General features: G+C 36.2%; 1 non-coding gene across 1 annotated transcript; it reads right to left on the bottom strand.

The window, feature by feature from the left end:
* Positions 1-14,094: 14,094 nt before the first annotated feature.
* LOC137229622 (U6 spliceosomal RNA) lies at positions 14,095-14,205 on the bottom strand. The gene has a single exon (XR_010945776.1). It is a non-coding gene; the product is annotated as a U6 spliceosomal RNA (small nuclear RNA).
* Between the last annotated feature and the right edge of the window lie 316 nt (positions 14,206-14,521).

A 14,521-nucleotide genomic window follows, 5' to 3' on the forward strand; every position in this document is an offset into this window, starting at 1 on the left:
TGATGCAGGGGACACGGGTTTGTGCCCCGGTCCGGGAAGATCCCACATGCCGCGGAGCAGCTGGGCCCGTGAGCCATGGCCGCTGAGCCTGCGCGTCCGGCGCCTGTCCTCCACAACCGGAGAGGCCACAACAGTGAGAGGCCCGCGTACCGCACAAAAAAAAAAAAGGTTACCAGCATTCTGAAGGATGAGAGATCATACATATTTGAGAGGATTAGGATCAACTTAATGGCAAATAGCATTTAATCTAAGTCTTGAAGGATGGGTCAAATTTTGAGAGATGCAGTAGGAGAGGAAGTGTTTTGGCAGAAGGAATTCATTAAGCAATGGCTGAAAGAATCAGTCTGTGAACAATTTAAATGAATTAAAGCAAAAATCTGTAACGTAGATATAGCCTAACACTTTTTCTACATAGGTGATTCTTTCAAGCATCTGGGTGGCTGTTCCTGCCAGTAGACATGACACTCCTGAAGGTAAAACAGATGTTGATGTCATATTTTACTCAAAGTTTCTAGGGATGTGTGTCACATGTAAACATTTGGAATTACCATTATGCTTAGAAATAGAACTTTAGTTAATACGTAAAAACAAAAAGCAACTACCAGCAACCTCCTTAATAAGGATTCTGTCGTTCTTTCATTAAAAAAAGATCAGGTAGTGTTGTAGTTTAAATAAAACTCCATGCCTTTCAAAGAAATGTTATAATTTCCTTTGAAGGACTTAATGAGGCTGAGTCACAGCTAAGAAAATAAGATGTGAAATTAACATATGTGTGAAATTCAATCACACCTCTTATTGACTGGATGTAATGATAACCACAAAAAAGGTGACTACTTTAAATAAATAAGTGATGATAGAAATGAAAAATGATGTTAATTTAACGGTTGATTAATTGGTCCTCAGTGTATCTCCCAAATCTAGTTTGGGATGGTGGCCTCCAGCTCATACTTTAAGCATTCCAAATGTGTGTCAATAAAACATATATTGCTTATAAAAAGTTATACAGAACATTTCTAATAAAGACTTGCATTCAATATGCTACAGCAGGTCTAGCTTATATAAACACACACGCACACACCATGCGCACACACCTTTTACCATGCCCATCTGTTGAGTCAGATGGAAGCACACTACAGATATCTTCCAACCTTAATGTCATGGTAGTGAGGGCCTCAGTCCTGGCTCCCTATCAATCAATTGTATTTTATATCTCATTATGTCAAGATTTTCAAATTCCCCTTGAGGCCATTCACACAGTTTTGCTACTTAATAGAGTATTGATTCATTTTGTTCTTTGTCATTCTATGTTGTAAATGTTTTAAATAATATAAATAATAAGGAAAAAAAAGCCATATTACTGCTTTAAAGTAAATAGCCTGTGATAACCAGACTCTCTATATTGGAAAAAGTTCAAACACTACTAAATTTAAATTGTTATATTTAAACTGTATTATTCAGAACCTCCCATTCAGAGCTATCATCCAAAAGCACAATGTATTGGTTCAGATAGGCATGGTAAAGGTAATGTTAATAGGCGATTAAAAAAACACGTGAGGGAGATAGATAATGGTGTCTGTTCACTAAAATGTGTCAGAAGGATACTCCAAGAGCATTAAATATGAGAGAGAATTGCATTCAATAGCCAGTGAACAAGAACGACATAACAGAACGTTCTGGGTGTGAACACTAGCAGTGGGATGGGCCAGCTGAACATAATGCAACGTTTTTCCCAAAGGATGAAAGGTTTACATCTGATACAAGTTCCTTTATGCAAAAACACTATACAAGCTCACTATTTCTATACAGAAAATACAGGAGGGAGGTACAAGATATTTTCTTTGAAAATGCACACAATTTGTAGTCAAGAGACTTTCCCTATCTCTTGTATTATTAAAATCATGTTGGTACGATACATTTGTAAAAATTAATAAACCAATATTGATACATATGATCTACTAAAGTTCACAGCTTATTCGTATTTTCTTACTGAATGCCCTTTTCTGTTCCAGGATCTCATCCAGGATACCACATTACATTTAGTCATCGTATTTTCTCAGGTCCTAACAGTTTCTCAGACTTTTCCTTGTTTTAGATAACCCTGACAATTTTGCATATTGGCCAGGTATTTTGCAGAATGTCTCTCGGTTGGGAATTGTCTGGTTTCACCATGATCAGGTTAGTGTTATGGGGTTTGGGGAAGAAGACCACAGAGGTTAACAGCCATCCTTATTACATCATAGCAAAGGTATATATTATCAACATAATTTATCACTGCTAAGGTTAAACTTTCTCACCTGGCTAAAGGGTCTGTCGGGTTTCTCTACTGTAAATTTACTCTTTTTTCCCTCCTTTCCATATTATACTCTTTGGAAGAAAAGTCATGATGCACAGCCTGGACTTAAGGAGTGGGCAGTTACGTTCCCCTTCCTAGAGGACTGAATATCTACATAAATTATTTGGGATTCTATTGCACAAAAGATTTGTCTATGCTCTCATTTCTTTCTTTATTCAATCACTTTTTTATATCATCATGGACTCATGGATATTTATTTTATACTTTGGGTTATAATCCAATACTACTTTATATATTCTTTATATTTTTTTTGCTCCAATTTTTCTCGTTTTGGATATTGGTAGCTATTTCACTAGACTCCTGTGTCTCTTTGACGTACAACCATCGATGTTTTTTTGTTTTTGTTTTTGAGCACTTCCTTGTTTTCTAGCATCTATCTTGTTATAGATGCTCCAGGATATCTTGTATATTCACTGCCCAGCCCTAGAATCAGGCCATCAGGCATTTCTCTAATGATCCTTGATTTCTTTTATTGGAGAATGACGTTAGAAACCAAGATATGGGTGCTAAGTATGCTCTGTGCTACTGGGGTGTCATTGCCTTCTAGGCCCTCGCAGATGACAAAGCAAGATAATATACATATGTATACTAACCTGTGTATGTGTGTGTGTGTGTGCATGTGTGTGTGTGTGTATAATTCTCCCCTAAACATACTTCTCCCCTTACTTATCTATATTCTCCCACTCCAACAGTAAGAAACCTGGCTCTACCGTTTGCCATTCATTATTTATTTAATGGGTCAATCCCCTACTACTTTATTTAAATTTAGAGCCAAATCCTGTTGTTTCCAGAATTTTTATCGTGTGTAAATAGCATTTAACATTTAATTTAAGAAGTTAAATAGAGATATACCTTCCTTTATTCTCTCATACCTACATCACCAGCACCATATGTTTTAACAACAAACAAATCTTCCTCTGAGGTTTGATCTTGTTACCTCATTTGGTGATATAACCACTGGGACCAAAATTACAAATAGGTTATGTTCCAAATGTTTGCTTTCCAGTCAGTCATTTGGAACTTGTGGCTTTTGTTTTGAAACACTTTATAAATAATGGTATGATTTCTAGGCTAGCTCACAAAGGCCTATTTAACTCAGAATACAATTGTAAGGGTATATATTTGCAATAAAAAATAATAGAAAGTAACATTAGTAAGTACAAAGGGCAACATTAAAACAATTAAATGAGAATTAGTGTTGTATTAATCTTAGAATATAGTTGCTTAGGCAAAGAAAGCAAGGGTTGAGAGTACGAAGTCCATTAAATGCAGAGAAAACATCTGTGAAGGGGCAAATCGCACGGTGACTTCTGAGATTGCTGGAATACACAGAGTGGGATGTAGAGTGGATTGTAATGAGCCTGGACAGGCAAGCAGAAACTTAATTATCGTAAGCTTCATGTGCCGTGCCAAGAAGATGGGATTTAAGTTTAGGGGAATGGAAGCTAATGAAGAACTGTGTGCAAAGGCATGGCATGATCTCATGTTTGACTTAACATTACTCTGATGACAATCTTAAGGATGGGTAAGAAAGGGGTAACAAAAGCGGCAGGATCCATTAGGAAAATACTGAAATGGGGAAAACAAGAGAACTACGTTAATAATCCAGTACTCTTGAGGAACAGGAAGAGTGTTCAGATATGAGGGATGATAAAGAGATGGACACTTGGTCTCGATTACTGGTTGTTATCATTGGGGTGAGGGAGGAATGAACATCTATGATTGCCTCTTTACTGGTTTGAGAGATGGGGAAGTTAAAATGCGCATCTGATGGTGCCATTAATCAAGACAGAGTATATGGTAAGAAGAGAAGTCTGTCTTATCTTTCATGCATAATTCAGGTATTTTTATAATATTTTATACCGGAAGTGATTTCCTAAGATACCTGCCAGAAAATGGAAAACACAAAGGGTAGAGAGTTGTTACAAAGAATTTATGTGTATTTATAAGAAAAGATTATCAAAGATGTACCTTCATAACTATAAGAAGTACCAGCAGAAGAAATGAGGTGAAGACAGCCTATACTGAATCTCTCTGAGAGGGAGGAAAGAAAGTGGGACAAAGGCCCAAGGAATCGCCAAACCAGGCTCCAGCCAGGAGTTGGCACCGTCAGTCCAACTGGAGGTGGGTGTGTTTGTAATTTAGGGAGAGAATTGTCTAAGGGAGGAAATATGCAATGGGCTGTTTCTTTGTACAAAATCAATCTTGAGTCAGATGCATGTTTTTATGATATTGGAACAACACCATGGATTATTTTTGTTGTGATTTCTACTCATAACGCTTTCCTAGGGATCTCCTTGGGATATAATTCGATAAAATTAGAACCTTCCTTGCCAGTTAGATAGTATGTGTATTATATGCTCTATTACTATAGTGTATTTCATGTGTGACTTAAAGTTCATAACTACTTATAATAATATTTTATAACAAAGGTTCAATTTTCTAACCACTTAATTTCATCTTTGCTTATCTATTTTCCCATGTGCAAATCAAGGACCTTCCTTCTATGACACCTCTATCTTCCCTCTCATTATTTCTCATGTTGTTTACACACCTGTGGGTACAGGGAGAATAGGACCATAGCAATAGAAAAGCAGGTGATATGCCAGGATCTCTGGAAATTTGAAGCTCTTGAAGGACTAGTCATCACTTAGCATTCATTTTTCTTCCAGAAAACAAAACAAAACAAATGACATTAGCAACAACAAAATCAAACAATCTAGTCCAGACCATCAGTTGTTTCTTCATCTGTGTTAACTGATTTCAATCTGGAAGCTGGCATATAGCCTGGAATTAATTTTTATAATTTGTTTCTTCTCTATGCAAAATGGATCTGCAGGAAACTGATGAAGAGGATAAGTTTTTATACTCATCTCATATGTAAACTTTATTATACTAATGAATGTGATAAAAATAAATGAATGTGACTAAAACAAAGCAAAAACAATTTGAGTGTTTTTAAGAAACTGTAGCAACAAATAAATATGTGATGAACCAATAAAGCAGGGAAGATCTCGAAATAGAATCATTATTCTTGAAGGATGGTGTTAAAGATAGGAACATTTCTATGGAAGACTCCTGAAGTATACACTTTGAGTCAAACACAATCTGAATAAATACAATAATATCTTAGTTGAAGCTTTTAGCTAACAAAAAAGCAGCCAAAGTCTACACTAGTAACATTAAAAGTAACCAAGAGAAAATTTCAACATTTAGCTTATCATTTGAAAACTTCCATGCCAACAAATATTGTCTGCTTTTTAAATCAACCCTATTTTTTCAGATATTTTTGAGGCTTTGTAGATACACTGAAACAAACATAATAAAAGTTATGAAAAATGCATTGATTAATTTTCTAAAACTTTAGTTCTAATCTGCTATGGGAACTGAGAAATATACTAGACAAACAAGAACATGTGAGCACTCTAACGGAAGAGACAGACAGGAATACTGATAGAGTAGAATACAATGTTCTTTGGTATCAGTAGTGTTAAGAAAAGATTCGTATATTACTGTCTTGGGGAAATTATAAATACCATCCTGAGTAGAAAACTCAAAGGATGAATAGGAGTCTGGAGAAATAAAGATGGGCAATGGATTCTAGAAAGAATTGAGATAGCAGGATGGATGGCATGAAGGCCTGACAGAGATGGACATGAGTGGGAATCATGAAAAAAGTAATAAATCTCATGCAGAAGATATGGGAGAGCAGTGAGACTGGGCTGGGGATGGATTCTGCAGGATCTTGAACAACAAATTGAGGAGTATGGTTTTTGTCTTGGGGGAATGCAAGCTTTAAGCATTTGAGAAATGATTTTATATGTAACAATTCTTTGACAAGGTCATTTTTGTTGGTAGGTAATTGTGAGTAGTATGAGAAATGCACTAAATACTAAATATGGAGAAAACTGTGGGGAAGAGAAGATTTAGAAAACTTGGAAACCATGCATCTAGAGCCACCGAGTGACCTATTGCCCTGAGGCTGGGATACCTGGGACCGTCCCTGTAGTGCTAGAAACTAGCAGGGCCTCATCCTATCAGGTTTAGACACTGCTCACACTTCGCCATTGAAGCTTATATTAGACCAGTGAAATTAAATGTAGAACAAAGCATTACCTATTTTGAAAAACTGTAATGGTCTTTTGACAAACTGTGGTATACAAAGACTTAGGAGTACAGAGGAAGCACCTCAGGGGCTGCCAAAGTAACAGGGGCAGAGAGCCGCGGAGTAAACTCTGAGATGTGCACTTCTACTGCCCTTGCTTCAGTCGGTGCAACTATTCAGCTGCTCATTTTTATCTAATTTTACATATAGGGCTTCTGCTTAAGATTTTTATTAAATAAATATCTCTATTATTTAAGAAAACAAAACTGAATACCAATGGTGTACAAGGCCAATATTTCCCAAAGCAGATTTTTAAAAAGTTTCCTTTATATCTAGGTCCATCCACATCTCTACAAATGACTCAATTTCATTCCTTTTTATGGCTGAGTAATATTCCATTGTATATATGTGCTGCATCTTCTTTATCCATTCCTCTGCTGATGGACATTTAGGTTGCTTCCATGTCCTGGCTATTGTAAATAGTGCTGCAATAAATATTGTGGTACATGACTCTTTTTGAATTATGGTTTTCTCTGGTAGAGTGAAGTAAATCAGAAAAAGGAAAACAAATATCATATATTAATGTGTATATGTGGAATCTAGAAAAATGGTACAGATGATCTTTTTTGCAAAGCAGAAATAGAGACACAGATGTAGAGAACAATGAATGGACACCAAGGGGGGACAGGAGGGTGGGATGAATTTGAAGACGGGGATCGACATATATACACTACTGATACTATGTATAAAATAGATAACTAATGAGAACCTACTCTATAGCTCAGGGAACTCTACTCAGTGCTCTGTGGTGACCTAAATGGGAAGGAAATCCAAAAAAGAGAGGATGTATGTATACGTATAGCTGATTCACTTTGCTATACATTAGAAACTAACACAACATTGTTAAGCAACTATACTCCAATAAAAATTAACGAAAAAGAACGGATAAACAATAAGGTCCTACTGTATAGCACAGGGAACTATATTCAATATCCTGTGATAAACCATGATGGACAAGAATATGAAATGAATGTATATATATGTATAACGGAATCACTTGCTGTATAGCAGAAATTAACATTGTAAATCAACTATACTTCAATAAAATAAATTAAAAATAATAGTTTTTTATATCTAATTCCCAAAGGATTCTTGATCCTAAGAGATTCATTTATTATCTAAATTAGCTTTATGAAACAATTATGAATTGTCATTAACTTTCTCTTTTTGCCACGAAGATTTTTCCATGAGCCGTAACAGGTGTATGAATGACCTTTGGAAATGCTAGCTTTAAGATAAACCACACATATGGACTCCACTCTCCAATGTGGTATATTTACAGCATGTCACAACAGTTTGGAGTATGTGGCCCTCAATATCAAGACGCTTTCAGGAATGTTTTCTGGAAGTAGACTTCTTGGGTTTAAATCTTGGCTTTGCCTTTATCCTGGCAAAATTGGGGGGTAAATTAATTAATCTCTGTGTTACTGCAGTTCTTCTAGCTATAAAATGTGAATAATCATAATATCTTCTGTTTAGGGTGACCATGAAGATTAAATCAGTTTATATGTATAAAATATATGGAGCAGTGCCTTTATGAGGCAGAAGCTATATTACTGTCAGCTATTACTATTGGCATTATGTAAGCCTTGGGTCTTACTAAGAAATTGAGCCAGCTTTTGGATTTTTTTTTTGGTTAGTTTTTATAAAATTTATTTTTATTGAAGTATAGTTGATTTACAATATTGTGTGAGTTTCAGGTGTACAGTAAAGTGATTCAGTTATACATACATATAGATCTATTTTTTGTCAGGTTCTTTTCCTTTATATTGAGTATAGTGTCCTGTGCTATACAGTAGGTGCTTGGTGGTTATCTATTTTATATATAGTAGTGTGTATATATTAATCCCAAACTCCTAATTTATCCCCCCTCTTTCCCCTTTGGTAACCATAAGTTTGTTTTCTATGTCTGTGGGTCTGTTTCTGTTTTGTAAATAAGTTCATTTGCATCATTCTTTTTTAGATTCCACATATAAGCGATATCATGTAGTATCTGTCTTTGTCTGTCTGCCTTACTTCACTTAGTATGATTATATCTAGTTCTATCTATGTTGCTGCAAATGGCATTATTTCATTCTTTTTTATGGACTTTAACAGCATTTGCTCAGACTAGTATACCACCTAACAAGTAGTTTGCTTATTGTTTGTTTCTCCGTACTGTAATGTATGGTCACTGAGAGTAGACAGTTTCATGTATTTTGTTTGTTGCAGTATTTCCAGAAATTAAAAGAGTGCCTGGAAAATAACAGGAACTCAATAAGTATTTGCTGAGTTAATGAATGAATTCTTATACCAGTGAACTGGAACTAATACTAGTATCCCTTTAATGCCTCATGTGGTACTTTGATATTTACAGAGCCATAAGGCAACTCCGAAAATACCAAATGTAAGCAAGGGAGATAGAAAACCTATTTATTTTCTTAGAGCTCAGGGCAGGTACGGTTTTAGACTCTCCCATAGCAATTTGGGGGCCCAGTGAAGTTTTTCCAGTATAATTCCACAAGACCATCCCTGTATCACAAACACCTGACTCAAGGATCAAGATGAGGAAAGAGACTTGGTGCCCTCTCCAGGGTATGTAGACCCCAAGATATATCTGAATCTGTGCTCTACTTTCTATAGCCACTGTCCTCATCCATCACAAACTTAGGCATGTCTGTGTGTATGCGCCAGAGATGGGGGTATTCCATCTACACTGTCTGAGTGCTACTGAGAGAGTTTAGGGGTGTGTGTGTGTGTGTGTGTGTGTGTGTGCAGAGGAAGAGACAGGGTGTGAGGGAACCTCATTTCACTGCACCTAAGAGCAGATGTGCGCAATCAGATCCACTGCCTGTAAGGAGAAAGGCTCTTTTCTTCTTTGTCCAATCAGGCTTTTGTTGAGCTGATTAGAATCAAAATTAGAGAATGAAGTAGGACAGAGAAGGGAGAGATGGATTCCTATGAGAAGGGACATGATGATACTTCTGGAAACAGAAAATAACCTAGAAAGTCTGGGAAAGTAGAGAGACATATTTTTAAAAGACAGAGAAAATTGGGCAGCAGCCAAGATGAAGGAAAATTTGGGGCCAAAATTTGAATAGTTTTTACAAAGTGTGGCTGTGTGCAAAGCGGTAAAATACTCATTTCCACATCTCTTCCAGATACTTTGGTTAAAAACATTAATTTATTTTTTATTTTATTTTTATTTTTTTTTGCGATACGCGGGCCTCTCACCGCTGCGGCCTCTCCCGCTGTGGAGCACAGGCTCCGGACGCGCAGGCTCAGCGGCCATGGCTCACGGGCCCAGCCGCTCCGCGGCACGTGGGATCCTCACGGACCGGGGCACGAACCCACGCCCCCTGCATCGGCAGGCAGACTCTCAACCACTACGCCACCAGGGAAGCCCCCATTAATTTATTTTTAAAGATTTTGGAACCTCTGCTAGCAATCTTTGGAGACACACCCTTGCAGAGCAGGCCACCTTGTAACAGCAGTATGACTGCTACTTTTTCCCCACACTTGTTACTCACATGATTGGTTTACATTGCAATTCTATTTCAAATTCTGTTTCATCAATAAAATAAATATTTAGAAACAGTAACTTTGGATGGGGAAACAGAGGTTTATGAGCTTTTAGGCCTTTTATAATTTTCTAGGTTTTTGATGACTTTGGCTAAACCAATATCCTAAATTTTCTCTAAGAATTGGTCAATTTTTGGAATTAGATATCTAGAGTAAAATTAATGGAAAATGTCATGAAATAGCTTAAAAAAACAATTTCAGTTACATGTTGTAATGTGTCAAAAATACAGAAATGCATCACTCTCATTTCTGCATGCTTAATGGTTATAAAGAGCTGCTATAGAAACAGGGAAAATACTTATAATAATACTGCTAATGAATTTTATTTCAAAATTTTCTATAACTGAGTGCATTAGGCAGAAATCAGTTGAATAAAAGAAATTAATGGGGGAAGAGTTAGCATATGATGAAAGGATTAAATCACTCAAATTTAAAGACATTAACTCAAGCACAGCGAAAATCAAGTGTAAGATGATATTATTGATGATGAAATTTATGTAAGATGAATCAATGAGACAAAACTGATTTTATGAAGAAATTGTAATATTAAGTGAATAAATCACTATACATATATGATCAAAACTATGAAAAATCTCAGAAAGAAAGATGGAACAAACACATCTAATATTATATTGACAGTGAAAGCTTTTGTGAGCCTGGATGATCACTTGTTTCCTTTCAAACTTTCTATTTCTCACCACTGCCCAGAACAAACACTAATTAGCTTTATAAGAATAAAATCAAGTAAACGTTTTGTAAATGAATGAAACGAAGCCTTGCTCCAATAATGGTATTGCTTTTCTCAAAACCCACTAATGAGACCCTATACCTCCATTTATGTATTACATAGATATTCTAGCATGTAAATGAGTTTTACATGTTTGAAATGAGCAGATGCTTATTTCTGATGGCCTTGTTGGCACTTTTTGGGGGGAGTTGAACAAAAAGCTTTGAGGAATACTTGGGAGAGGACAGCAATTCTGCCGTATCTTTAATGCAAGTAGTAACAACTCTTTTTGAATCACTGACTTTTCTTGTTCATTAAATTATGCAGGCCAAGTAGCTAATAAAAAGGTAATATTTCATTATACTCATTCTGAATTTAATCAACTTTTATTTTTCTTTCACTTAACTTTTTATGTTGTCGAGTATCAACCTAGTCTCATCCTCGTTTTGCAAAACACTACTCTGATCATCAAAGATTTGGGAAGGCTAACATAATCTGCCTCATATTTTCTGAATTTCAACATTCTTAGGAGAAGGTGATTCAAATGATTTGTAGAATAATGAAATAACAACCGTATGCAAAGAAAGTAGTGTTACTTCTTTCATACCTTCTTGCTAATGGTAATAATAATATTTAGTAAAAATGAAGGCAATATGTTTTCTATACTTTGAAAGCATCAGAATTAAACACCGGATTTCATAATGAAAATGAGCACATGTGTAAAGAATACCAAAAAGCTAAATATTTATAAACTAAATTTTATGGGCATACCTTGTTTTATTATGCTTCGCCTTACTGCACTTTGCAGATATTGTGATTTTTACAAATTGAAGGTTTGTGGCAACCTTGCCTCAAGCAAGTCCATCTGCACCATTTTTTCCAACAGCATTTGCTCACTTCATGTCTTTGTACCATGTTTTGATAATTCTGGTAATATTTCAAAATTTTTCATTATTATTATATTTGTTAGAGTGATCTATGATCAATTTTTGGATGTTACTGTTGCAAAAATACTATGACCAACTGAAGGCTCAGATTATGGTATTGTTTTAGCAATAAAGTATTTTCTAATTAAGCTTTGTCCATTGTTTTTTTTAAGACAGAATGCTATTGCACACTTCACAGATTACAGTATAGTGTAAAAGTAACTTTTATAGGCACTAGGAAACCAGAAATTCATGTGACTCTCTTTACTCTGGCAGTCTGGAACCAAATCTACAATATCTCCAAGGTATGCCTGTAGTTCAGGCATCTCTTTATGTTGTGCCATCTTCTTTTAATAAATCATGTGGCCTCTACAACAACACCAACAAAAAAATTATCACTGTTTTCACAATAGAAGTTTAAAAAGTATAAATATTATTTCATCCCTGGAATAATTTTATCACAGCTTCTATGAACTCTGAGAAGCACTCTTAAGGCTACTGTAAACAATAGAGTTATACAAGTCCCACCGTTCAGTTTTCTGATTTAAAATAAGGAACTGTTTTGGGCAGAATTCTAAAAGTGACCCACCAAGATTCTGTTCCCTAATCCCTGGAACTGTGAATATGATGAGACACCACACATTTGATTATGTTACCTCACGTGGCAAAAGGGAATTTGGAGACGTAATTAAAGTTACTAATCAGATGACTTTGAGTTAATGAAAAAGGAGATTACCCAGCTGAGTCTAAAACAATCCCATGTGCCATTACAAGACAGAGAGGTTTTCTCCGACTGGTAGCAGAAGACAGAGTTAGAGAATTTATCGATTACTGAGATAGATGGGGCCACAAGATAAGGACCTGAGAGCGGCCTTTAGATGCTGAGAGCAGTTCCTGACCAACAGGCTGCAAGAACAGAGGCTTAAGTCATACAACCACAAGGAACTGGATTCTGCCACTGACTTGAATGAGCTTGGAAGCAGATTCTTTCCCAGAGCCTCTAGGTAAGGGTCCAGCAGTGCTGACACTTTGTGAAACCCTGAGCAGAGCACCCAGTTGAGCTCACCCTGATTTGGGATCTACAGAACTAAGAAATAATAATTGCGTGTTGTTTTAAGTCACCAAAATTGTGTCAATTTGCTAAGAGAGCATAGGGAAGTAATATAGAACTGTAGATTGTTTAAACCTTGACGGGACCTTAAATAAGTCCAAAGTCTAAGAAAAGACAGGTGACAGAGAGAGGATTAGGGCTATTACAAAGCATTGTAAAGACAGGGGAAAAGAGAGTTATTATTTAACCACTAATATTCAAAATATAATTTTTAAGCAATATATTCTGCTTAAAACCAAATTTTTGGAAGAGAAGAAGAAATTAAGGACTCTTTTGCACCACTTACAACATCAATGGCTAGGTTTTATGATGGACTTTATTCCCATACTGTCCATCCTCAAGTTTAACCCTGAAACTGGAATAGAAAGAAGAAGGAGCTGACACAGAGGAAGTAAAAGAATAACCAAAGCTTTATGATCCCTGAGGATTGTGGGAGAGTGAGGCAGAAGACAGAAATAAAGGTAAAGAGAGAGAAATGTCAGTATTCTCATTTTTTCCCTCTCACTTTGGAAACATTATCTAAAGCATTCTCTATGTTTAGCTCCGTGTTTCAGGCTACTGAATGAAAGGCCCTCATGGAATGTGACTCGTGGATTGTGGCCATATCACATGTGAGCCTGCCAGTGTGGAATACTGAAGCAAAAAGCCCTGATATATAGCACTCTTGACCGACCCTTGGGTCACATGACCAGTTTTAGGTTTTCCAGTGATTGTCTTGACTAGGGCTCTAGGCTGCATATATTCACGATGCTAGTTCATTAATTAGTGGGTTTTTTTTAAATTGAAGTAGGGTTGATTTACAATATTACGTTAGTTTCAGGTATACAACAAAGCTATTCAGTTATTTTTTTTTCAGATTCTTTTCCATTAGAGGTTATTACACGATATTTAATACAGTTCCCTGTGCTACACAGTAAGTCCTTGTTGCTTAGCTATTTTATGTATGGTACTTTGTTAATCCCATACTCCTCATTTACCCCTTCCCTCCCTTTCCCCTTTGGTAACCACAAGTTTGTTTTCTATGTTTGTGTGTTTCTGTTCTGTATATAGATTCATTTGTATTATTTTGGAGATCCCACATATAAGTGATATCATATAATATTTGTCTTTGTCTGACTTACATCACTAAATATAATACTCTCTAGGTCTATCCGTGTTGCTGCAAGTGGCAATATTCCATTCTTTTCTATGGCTGAGTAATAGTCCATTGTATATGTATACCACGTCTTCTTAAGCCAATCATCTGTTGATAAAAATAGGGAACGCTTCATAAATTTGCATATCATCCTTGTACAGGGGCCACACTAGTCTTTTCTGTCTGTACCGTTCCAATTTTAGTATATGTGCTTTCGAAGCAAGCACTAATTAATATTTTGTTTTGTTTTTTAAATTTTCAGATGGCTCATATCAATGCTGCTTTGATTTCTCCCCACAAAAGAGCAAAGTTATAGGTTATCTATAGATATCACTAGGCAAATGGTCACTGGAGGCATCTGACTACAGCTACGGACATATTCTAAAAACATCAGAGGAGAGGACAAATTGCATGCTTTATCATTCTTGCATGGCTACTCCAAGCCTGAACATATGGTGGCCCTTGGGTGGAGCAACCAGAGCTATGGCTCAAACGATACCCTGAGAGAAATCAAAGTTTAGGTTGGGAATGATTTTCACAGGT

This window comes from Pseudorca crassidens, chromosome 8 (assembly GCF_039906515.1).
Source record: "Pseudorca crassidens isolate mPseCra1 chromosome 8, mPseCra1.hap1, whole genome shotgun sequence".
NCBI classification, from domain to species: Eukaryota; Metazoa; Chordata; class Mammalia; order Artiodactyla; family Delphinidae; genus Pseudorca; species Pseudorca crassidens.